The sequence below is a fragment of the Nipponia nippon genome, unplaced genomic scaffold (genome assembly GCF_047370975.1).
Source record: "Nipponia nippon isolate SJK-2023a ecotype South Korea unplaced genomic scaffold, ASM4737097v1 scaffold_2, whole genome shotgun sequence".
NCBI lineage: Eukaryota > Metazoa > Chordata > Aves > Pelecaniformes > Threskiornithidae > Nipponia > Nipponia nippon.
The window spans coordinates 127,810,316-127,820,922 of record NW_028262336.1 but is presented as its reverse complement, the minus strand read 5'-3'; the positions used below and the strand labels follow the sequence as shown (position 1 = coordinate 127,820,922).

At 54.0% G+C, this 10,607-nt stretch overlaps 1 protein-coding gene across 2 annotated transcripts in view; it reads left to right on the top strand.

Annotated features, from left to right (window-relative positions):
• The first annotated feature begins 325 nt into the window (after positions 1-325).
• Positions 326-10,607, top strand: part of CAPN5 (calpain 5) — a 60,713-nt gene continuing 50,431 nt past the window's right edge. Inside the window, exon 1 of one of the 2 annotated variants that reach the window (XM_087758463.1) lies at positions 326-817. The gene's annotated coding sequence lies outside the window, so the exon portion shown is untranslated. Of the gene's footprint in view, positions 818-1,901; positions 3,310-10,607 lie in introns of those variants that run through there. The other variant, XM_009476485.2, reaches the window with a different exon arrangement.

The following is a 10,607-nucleotide window of genomic DNA, read 5'->3' as shown; positions in this document are numbered from 1 at the left end:
AACCTGGTGGGATCAACAGGGCTCAGATCGCTCTCACCAGGCAGCTCCTGCACTGGGGATGGGGCTGTCAGAGGTTGCTCCCTGCATCTCCACGCCGTGAAAATGAGGATATGGGCACCAGCTGCCCACCTGCAGGCATTTTCTTACTTTTCTCCCCCAAACATGCCCTCGGAGGGGGAGAGCTGGCCTCGTAGGAGCAGGGGTGGCAGGAGTGGGCAGTTTGCCACCTCCCACCGCCCCAGGCAGGCAGACCCTCACCTTGAACCACTCCAGGACCAAACCTCACCTTGGGGGTCCCCTGCGTGAGCAAGAACAACAAATTATACCCAGGAGCGAGGAAAACCTCGCGAAGTCATCTGCTTTGAAATCCCAGAAGGAATAATGAAATGCCATTTGTTGGAGGAATCACCGGCTGTAATTTTCCTGCTCCACTTTGCCTTTTACCTTATTCCTACTTATTTGCAGGGTCCCGTTTTAAAGCATCGCTATTTCTTCCTTCCCCCGTGCACGGCCCTCGCGTCACCCCCGTCACCGCGGCCTCATTTGCATCACGCTGAGGAGCAACGAAGCGTCGTTATAAATCGTATTTACATAATTTTCCTTCCCCTGCTGAGGCTGAAATCGAAAATGCAACTAAGTTAATCGGCGAGATCTGGGCCTGCGATGAGAGCGGGCTCGGGCTCCACATCCCCGCGGGGAGCTGGGAGCGGCTGGGGACCCGCTCGCTGCCTTAATTCAGTGGAGGAGCTTTTCCCTAATGCTTTCCAGCCTGTTAACAATATAAAAGCCAGGCTCCCACTGCTGATTCGTCTCAAGGGTGAGCCCATTTTCTCATTTTTCATTTTCCCTTCCTCTTCTTTTTCATCCCTTCGTCCGGTGCTGCACAGCATCACCCCCATGGGTGACAAACTCTTCCGTGTGCCCCCCAGTCCCCACGTCCCCACCAGCGAGATGCTCCCCCTTAGCAGCTTTGGGGTCAAATAGGTGAAACAGTGCAATAGGAATTTACCTATTTACTTCCATTGCTGTTAAAGCAAGCCCACAACAGCTAACTGGGCAGGAGGTGTCCATACTGGTGGGAGGAATGACGGATGATGATATTAATTAATTAACACTGATGGAGTGTCTCCCTGTTTAAGCACATCGCAACTCAAAATGGGCTCTACGCTCTCCCTGCCCTCTGGTTTAGGGCCATTACGGATGATTTTGGGCTTGGGGTTGGAGATCTGTTCAGGGTCTACTCCCCCCCCTTACAAACCTTCAGAGACTGAGGGTTTGTCTTTTTTTTTTTTTTTTTTTTTTGTCTTTGCCTTTTGCTGCTGGAATTTGCCACCGTGGTGGGGTTGATGGTTCAGCACTGCACACAGCTGGCCTTAGGACCTAATATGGGGTTCTAAATATGGGGTCCTAAAATGCTGTGGGTTTTAGGGTTGTTCTCATAGGTGATTTTTGATGAGGGGAGAGAAAAGGGGTGCGTGAAACGGGACCCTTGCACTGGCCTGGTTTCGAGCACAACTAGATCACGGCAGCCCCGAGATCCATGGGGGAGAGGGGAAAACAAGCAAAGAGAAGGAAAACGTTAGAAAATGGCTTTTGCTGCCAAAGAAAGCATTCGTGGAACTACAGATTTTTGGCTTTTCTATTCCTTTAACTAATAATTGAATTAAAAGAATTGTAACACAAACATTGCACAAATTGAATAAGTAATGAAATTACCATAAAATTACCAGGAAAATACCAAGAACCTTAATATGAAAAGTCCAGAAGGGTTTCAGATAATAAGAAACTTGAGGAAATGGCTGGCCCTAGAGGTGATTCGTGGTGACCATGTACAGCTGCAGGTGACACCTCGGTGGGAACAGGAGCTCGTGCCAGGCCAGCACTGCTCTAGGCACAGCCTCCTTTCTAATTTTATCACTGAAATTTCACTGCATTACCGCAAACATGGCAAGCAGATGTCCTTAAGCGTTCACTCGGTTGCTGGCAGGCAGCAGCTAACCCTTCGCCCTGTTTTTTTGTTGTCTGAAAGAGTCTGATCACCCGTAATTCTGAATGTGAAAAGTTTATTCCTGTCATTTACAACCGTTTTCTTTAATTGTTCTTCCCTTGCCATCTCTTTTTGGCCTAATTTATGACAAACCCTGAATACTGCCAATGAAGCTTGTGTGTCAAGTCAGAGCATCAGATCAGAGCTGCCCATGACAGAGGGTCTGTAAAACCCCACCGGCTCCTTCCCGCCGTGGGAGATGCACTTTTGGGTGGGTTCTGCTTATTTTTCCCCTCTTGGATGTATATTTGTAGGCTGGGAATGTACATTTTGCACCATGGGGGCACAGCCGGTCTGGCCACCTCGGCCCCATCGCCAGCCCTGTGACACCCATTGCGTGCCCACCTCCATGGGTATGCAGGGGGCCAAGCACCCGCCCAGCCTCTGAATTCCCTCCCCAGTGCCTCAGTTTCCCTGTTGCAAGACAGAAAAGGGGAATAACTTTGGTTTTGGGCTGGAAAACACGTCTCCTTCAACCCCAGTGATCCTGCCTCACATCATTCCTGACCGGGGAATGTCTCCTTTGCACCCAAATCCTGCGACCCCTGATGACTCCCCCCTGCACCCTTTATGGGTGATGTCCTACCGTACCCCGGCTGCCTGGTGCCTGGGTGGCTCTGGTGTGCAGTGCCCAGCTGGTGCGTGGTGCTCCAGTTTGCCCAGTTCTCAGTCCTGGTGCCAGGTCCCAGGCAGAGCCAGTGGGACCTTGTCCCAGTATCCAGTGCCAGGGCAATGCTGGTCCCAGTGCTGGTCCAAGTGCCAGTGCCTGGGAGGTCCCAGTGGCTGCTGCCAGTGCCCAGGTGCTGGTCCCAGTTCTCCAGACCCAGCTGGTGGGGCTGGTGCCTGGGCAGCCCCAGTTCCCCGTCCCAGTTCCCCATCTGGGTGGTGCCAGCCCCCGTTCCCGGGGATGGACCCATTTCCCAGATGATCCCAGGTCCCGGTGCCCGGTCCCAGTTCACCAGACTGGTCCCCAGGCCCGGGCGAAGACCCTGGACCAGTGCCAGCCGGCGCCGCTCCCATTTCAACTCCCGGGAGGTGCCGATCACAGCTCCCAGTGACGATTCCAGTTCCCAGCGCTGGGAAGTACCGATTCCCAGTGCCGTTTCCCATTCCCGGTGCCGGTGCCCGGTGCGATCCCAGCGCAGGCGCGGCGGCGGCGGCCGCTGCCCGCCCCGTCGGGGCGGTGCTTGGGGAAGGCGAAGCGCAGCGGGGAGCGGCGGTACCGGTCACCGGCATCGGCCGACAGCACCGGCAACGGGCAGGTAAGGCTGAGCCCCGGCCCCGGGGAACGGGGGGGACCGGTTTGGCCCTGCACCCCCCTCGCCGCTGCTGCTCCCTCCGTGGGGATGCGGCTCCGCGCCCTGCCCCGGGGGTCCAGCCTCCCCCTCGGGGGATGCTCAGGGCACCTGTGGCTTTGGGAATCGGGGGGGAGCTGCATTGCATGGGCGTTAGATTATTTTGGGGCAAAAAAACCCCAAAAGCAGGCACCCGCCTCCTCCCCTGCACTGCCTTGCCTGGAGCACGTTGCTGCCTTTGCCTTTAGCTGGGGTGAGGTTCAGGTTTTGGGGATGCTAGAAGTTGGGGTGCTCGGGGCCGGTGCAGCTGAAAGTTGCGCCCTGGATGGTTAAAACCCCACAGCTGCTCCCCGTCCGGGTTGTTTCGGCTGGCGGAGCCAAGCTGGACAGAAACTTTGAGCAGCGAGGCCTCCCAGAGACCGCCGCTGGCTGGAGAGCAGCAGGATTTCTGCGCCGGGAAAAAATCCCGAGGTTTCAGTATTGTTCTTTGTTCCGTTTTCTGGGGACAAACCCAAGGGCTTTTACTAAGTTGCATGGAAAGTTAAGGCGAGAGAGAGCTCCTGGCGCCGGGGCAGGCCAGGCTGCTGCTGGGGTGCAGGAGACTGATGTCTTTTCGGGTTTCTAGGCAGAGATATGAATCTGGATTTCCAGTATCCGGGGGGTGGGAGGCACCATCCCTTTCTTCCTGCCCTGAAAAATGTTATTTTGGACCTGAGAAACCAACCTGGTGCTTTCTAGTGGAGGATGTCCCATCAGAAGTGGCTCTGGTCCTCTGTCCCTCGCCTCCCACTCCGGTCGCTGCCAGGTGAGCCCGGGCTGCTCGCCTGGCCCCGCAGATCCACCCATGTGCGATGCTTGGATTTATTACCAATTATTTATTACCAATTACCGTGACGTTTCTGCCTGGATGCTGCGTTAGCTCTGAGCTTGGTGGGGAGCGTGGGCAGACGTGGCAAATGGAGACGAAAGCAGGGCAGCGAGCGCGGCGGGTAGCGGAGGATGCTGTTAAATCCTCAGCTGCTTCTCTTGCTGCATCCAGCAAAGTCCATGCTGCAGACTTTCCCCAGGGCATCTTTTATCTCCATCCACTCTCACATCTTAGGGGGCTCGGATCCCTTTCCCAGGCTCAGACTGGTGTCCGGGTGTGCTGAACTGGTCTTATACTGGGGTCAGGGCAACACAGGGTCCCTGCAGCTGCATCTTCTACACTGCACGTGGATGGTGGGTAGCCCAACGCAGATGCAGAGAGCCTGGCTAGCCGTGCTGCTCGGGGTAGCAGTGAAATGAGGAGGGACAAGCTTACGGATGCAGGTGAGAGCAGGTCTCACCTGTTGGGAGCATCCTTGGGGATGCAGAAACCGGGGAGGGGGAAAAGCAACAGAGCCAGGCATGGATGGAGGAGCTGGGGCCTGATCCAGGTGCTCACCACGTAGCTCCCGCTCGGTGCAACATCTTGCTACAGGCACATCTGTCCTGGTGCAATCCATTTCCCCCCTGCCCTCCCCAGGAACATAGGCTGCCTCCTACTTATTTAAGTAATACTTTAATGTGAATCACCTGGGGTCCAGCTCAAGCCCGTGAGCCAGGCAGCAGGGTTGTAAAACCCAAGAGGGACTGAAGGATGCTCTTTGAGAAACCCTTCACCCTTGGGAGCTGGATGTGAGGTCCAAATCCCCCCCGCAACGGCTGCGTGTGTACAAACGCTGCTGCGTGCGTGGGGGCTGGCTTGCTCAGTGTCTGGCGCTTGCCAGGAGCCGTGCGCCAGAATTGGTCGGTAAAAAACTTTCTCGTTGGCAGCAGAGTTGAGGATCAAGGCATTAGTGAAAGGCAAAGCAGGTTTTGAGGAAGGCAGCGGGGCTTGCTGTCGCCGGCCCTGCTCAGAACAGAAATCAAGCCCCTTTGCCACGTCCTTGGGACACACTGTGTGACACGCAGAAGCAATAATCCTGTCTGCAAAGCGGTGACACATAAAAAAAGGGCAAAGTGACATGACCAAGGCGCCCGGGAGGTCCGTGGCAGAGTCACGACCAACGCTGCTCTCTACCACCAGCCCCCTGTCCTTGCCTCTTCTGGTAAGAAATTATTTAGGTGGGGCTTTGATGTGGCCACGAGCCCAGGAAAATCCCTGCTTGGCTGCCGTCTCCCCCGCAGTGTTGTCTGTTCAAGGGAGCTCTTTCAGCTGGTGATGGATGCCCATGGAGAGCTACCATGGGCATCCTCAAGCCCTCGGGGCAGAGGGAGGTGGAAACCCAGGACTGTAACCGAAGGGGGCTGTGCTGGACCGATCTGTAGCTTTGCTCTCATTTTTATCACTTTTCATGCCAAGATTTTCCTGGGAAACCAAGCTGAGAGGCACCATCCGTACAGGGCAGATGAGATGCTCGGCCGGAGGGAACCGGCTGACCTCGAGGAGGAGTTTCAGGGTGTGGGGATGTCTCCTAGGACATATGTAGGCCATAGAGTGAGGTGCTGTATGGCTGGGCTTTGTACTATGTTTGGAGGTTGAATCACCTTGGGATGGCAGAGACTGGGGGTTCAGGGCTGGTTTGGTCCCCAGGTGCTTCTGTGAGGGTTGGGAAAAGGCGAGGGGAATCAGGCAAAGGGTGTTGGTGGGGCAAGGGTATGGAAGAGTTAACGTGGAAGGACCAGGCTGTGAGATCTGGTGCTTGAGAGGGATTAACTCAGCCTGGAGCAGGTGCAGGGAAACAGGGCTGCGAGGCTGATCAGAGGGATGGAGAGCTGTTCTACAGAGGCTATAAAAGCCCAGCGAAACAAAGGCGGAGAGGAGATGTGCTTGCTGCCTATAAATACATCCAAGGGGTGAACACCAGGGAGGCAGAAGAGCTGTTTAAACTGGAGGACAGTGTTGGTGTGGGTATAAATGGGTGTGAATTCATTCAGTTTAGCTTGGGAGGCTTATTTAGAGCCTCTGCAACTGCATCCCATCAGAGGAGGGTAAAAGAGTGTTAATTAGCGCACATCACCTCTCTTCTAAGGTGCTTGACTGTGATATAGAGAGGATTTGGGGCTTGTTGAGGTAGGAGGCCAGGGCTCTCTGGTCCAGCCACCCTGTCCTGGTATCTCCTTTGGGAAGGGCTGTGTTAGCCGAGTAGGTCTCTCCATCAGACCAGGCATGAAGCAGATGAAGCCCAGCAATGCCATCAAGATAATTTTTTGTCTTTGATTATGCCTCAAAAAAAAAAAAAATCCAGCTCTCCCTTTCCTGGTTGCAGCACAGATTAATAACAAAGCATCGATGCTTTAAGAAGGCTTTGGATCTGATCCCACGAGGAGATTTAGACACGTTTGTGCTGGGGTATGATGATGCTAAGAACGGGTGCGTCCTCTAAATCTGCTCATGCTTCTGCATTCATTACTGGATAATTTTGGCCAGCCCAGAGGTGCCAAGACCCCCCTCCTAATGCTTACTCCAAGCAGGGCAGTAGCAGGTTAATACGTGGAGAATGAGAAGGATGCAGCGATGCCTTGAAGGCTGGGATCAGGCACCCTCCCTCCTCCTCCTCACTAGTCTCTAGTCCTCCTCACTAGTCTCAACTCCTTTCTCTGCAGATGTCCAGAGGTGAAACCTCTTCCATACTTGCAGGAGGGTTTCAGCCCATAGAGAGGCATCCATCATCCTTTGCTCGTGCCGTGGTGTCGTGGGGCACACTCGGGTACCGGTTACTTGCTGATATCTTCATGCCTGAGCCTTCATCTGCTCTTCTGAGCTGCTTGTGGAGCACAAAGGCTCAACGATGGGCTTGTGTTGACCTGTTTCGGGCCAGGCAGTGCTCCTCTGTCTCCTGCCCCTGTGGGCAGCATCGTGGATGGGGAATGAGGTGCTGTGATTACTCTGGCTCTGCTCACTTCCAGTTGATTACCCAGGGAGAAAGAGCCAGGCTCTGGGCAGTGCAGAAAATGGACACAGACCCATTGGCTTCATGGGGGCTCCTTTTTTCACCAGTCGAGCATCTGTCTGGCTGCAACATTAACCCTTCCCCTCCTCTTAGCTCTCCCCTTCACACCACGGAGCCTTTTCAAATCCAGGGGTTATTCCTGCTAAATTGGCTTACACTGTAGCAGAGACACCCATTCTGGTGCCTCAATATAGGGGTAACTTCTTGAGGTTATGGTGGAAACGGGAATGTTTACCATTGAGTTTTTCACCCCCTCTGGGAAAAAATCCTTTCTGCTGCACTCTGGAACTGTGGAGGCTTCAACAACTTTTGCTTTTCTGCACGAGGCATTAGTTTTCAGCCAATATTGCAGATCTTCATGCTTTGGGGATCCTTCTGCGCTGGAGACGTGACAGATGATACCCCTGCAAAGCCATGCTGGGAGCCCGCGGGGTTTGCAGCATGTAGGTCAGAGAACCGGCTCCTTTGGGCCTGATCCAGCCCTTCAGAGGGGGCTGGACTGAGCGCCTCACCCCCCATCAGCTTGCGTGTCCCGTAGGCAGCTTTCATGTGCTCTAGGGGGTATGTCCCAATTCAATAACGTTTTGATGGACTTTACCTTAAAATACTCTGCCGGCGCAGAAAAGCGCTCCCTGCCCCTTGGTTTGCCCTTGTGCAAAAATGACCAGTTTTAGTCCTCCCACCATCCATCTGAGCATCATCTCTGCTCTCTTGTGTCCTGCGATTTCAATCGGTTGTCAATGTAGGTTAAGGAGAGAGAGGACTATAAAGCATCCCAACCACCTTAATGCTGGGAAGCTGGAAAACCTTAATGGGGAGCTCTGAAATAGTACGTGGGAGAGGGTTTCTTCTCCCCACCATGCAGGTACCTCCTTAGCTTACTGGGCAAATCGTCACCCTGGCTGGCTGGAGCTCGTCCTCGGATGAGGGAGGCTGCAGCCCTGCTTTATTGCTTCGAGGTTTATCCTGTAATCTAGCCAGAACTAATCAAATGTGACTGCAGCAGCCCAGGGCAGGGCTACGCTTTTACCACCAGGGAAAGGGAGATGTAATATTGCTTTCTACGGAGTTACAACATGACAGGCAGCAGGTCTCTGATCACAGAGTGAAAAGGGCAAGGCTCCAGCTCTGCTTCTGCCTGGCCTTACCTTCAACCAAGATGCTTTTTCCCCACTATGTTTTTTGTTGTTGCTGGTTTTTTTTTTTTGTTATAGCTCCAGATAATTCATACAGTGAATTCCCTGGGTGAGAAAACACATCCCTCCCTTGCAGTGAGCACCCTCTGTCCCAGTTTACATTGCATTTCTACTTGTTTGAGGTTCCCTGGCTCACTGGTGCAGGATGCAGATGGCTCTGGTTGACTCCATCCCGTCCTGAGTTGTTCCACCATTGCACCCAGTCCCCTTATAAAGAAGAAGGAAGCACGCCTGTTTGGTGCTCAGAGTTTGAGGTTGGTTTGTTGTATTTTTTGCGAGCCACACCCTGGTAAGCAAGAGATTCCTACAAAGTATTTGCACACTTGCTGCTCTGAAAGCCTTGCAGAGCTGGTCCTACCAGTCGTCTGAGCATGTGTTAATACTGTAAGGATTGCTGCGGGATGATTAAGGGAGGTGATTTCTCTGCCGAGCAAAGGGAAGTCTTGCATTGGTAAAAGATGCAGCTGCAAACTCTGCTTTTGCAAGGAGCCAGGCCACCCGCTGCTGCGGGGGCGTTTGATGGGGACGGTGTCCGTTGGCTGCTTGCCCGGCAAGCCTTGCCTTCAGCTGCCTGGCAGGTCTTCATGCAGGAGCAGGAGAGCGGTGATTTATTGCGTCCGATGCGGGGCTGTGGCTGGGGCTGCAGCAGCTTTCTGTCCCATGTGGGGAAGTGAAACTCTTCCTCGTGTCACAGAGCACATCTTGTACGTTCCCTGTGGCTTGCTGCTCCAGCTCAGGGCTGCTCTAAAGAGATATGGAGCAAGGACTTCCAGCAGGATACCTGCTGGGAGAGGAGGCAGGGGCTTAATCCCCATCCCAGAGCCCTGTGCTCAGCCCATGCTCTCCTGCTTGCTGTTAACCGTGTGGTAATAACATGCCCTGAGCCTGTAGACAAGCTGGTGCCCACTCCAGCTTCAGGACGAGTTTCCGGATAGACATCGGACAGATATTTTTGCTGGGATGAGAGCAGGGGTGATGGATCCGAGCAAGCACCAGCCGTGCTGGGCTGCAGTAGAGCAAGAGGTCTTCAAAAGAGGAGAAATCCTCTCCTGAAGGAAATCTTTTGACCTGGGTGCTTTTTTATCCTGTCTGAGTAGGGTCTCTCCCGATGACGCTGCCTGTAATCCCGGAGTCTGGGAGATGTCCCTTAGGGGCAGCCCCAGGAGGGTGAGTGCCACAAGCCAGTGGATGCTCTCAGAGGAGTGAAGATTTGGGATTTTTGTCCCCAGCCATGAGGCTGGAGTGGCAGCATGAGGAACAGGGTTTTGGTCTCACTCTGCTTGCGGCTTGATGGGTTAGTTTGGCCAGGGAAGCCTGCCCAAGGGCACAGCTCAGGGTGTTAAGGAAGGGCTAGAAAAGGGCAGGGTCTTCTTCTCGGCTACCACAGGAAGGACTCCAGAGGACCACGTGGAGCCCCATGGTGCAGCGGTCCTACCTTGCCCTCTGGATTGCACAGAACAGGATGGCATGGGGATGCATCACATCCTGATAGCCGATCCTGTTACAGAAGTGCTGGGAAGCAAAAGCAAATAAAGATGGGTGCTGCACCAGAGCATGACGTGTATTTGTGGTGCTCAGGGACATGGTTTAGTGGTGGACTTGGCAGTGCTGGGTTAACGGTTGGACTTGAAGATCTTAAAGGTCTTTTCCAACCTAAACGATTCTATGATTCTATGACCCCCTACCAAAGGTCATGTATTGGTGCATGGAGACCTCCTGTGCTTTCTGGAGGCCACTGTCCTTTGTAAAATGGATCAGTCCCTCCATGAGTATTTCTGCTATGCACAAAGAGCTGAAAGCATCTCCACGGCAGGAGATAAACCATCCCTACCCCAGCAAACATCGCAATGCTGCAGTGCATCAGCCACAGCGCGTAGCAGCAGCTCTTGTGGTGCTGGTTGGCTTTGATCATCCAGCTGTAGGTCATGGACCAGCTGTGGCCCATGGGAGGTGTCCATCCAACCTCCTGCTACTTGACAGGGAAGATGCTTGATAGGGAGATGAGACTGAATGGAGGTGACCTGCGGTGCTCAGCATCGTGACCTGTATCCATCTCCTCCATCTCCCTGGGGGAGGAAGGCTGGTGTCTAGTCCCTGCCTGGTAAAAGTCTGCAGCTTTTCTGCTCCAGGGGCAGTGTGGCAAACTCTTGCC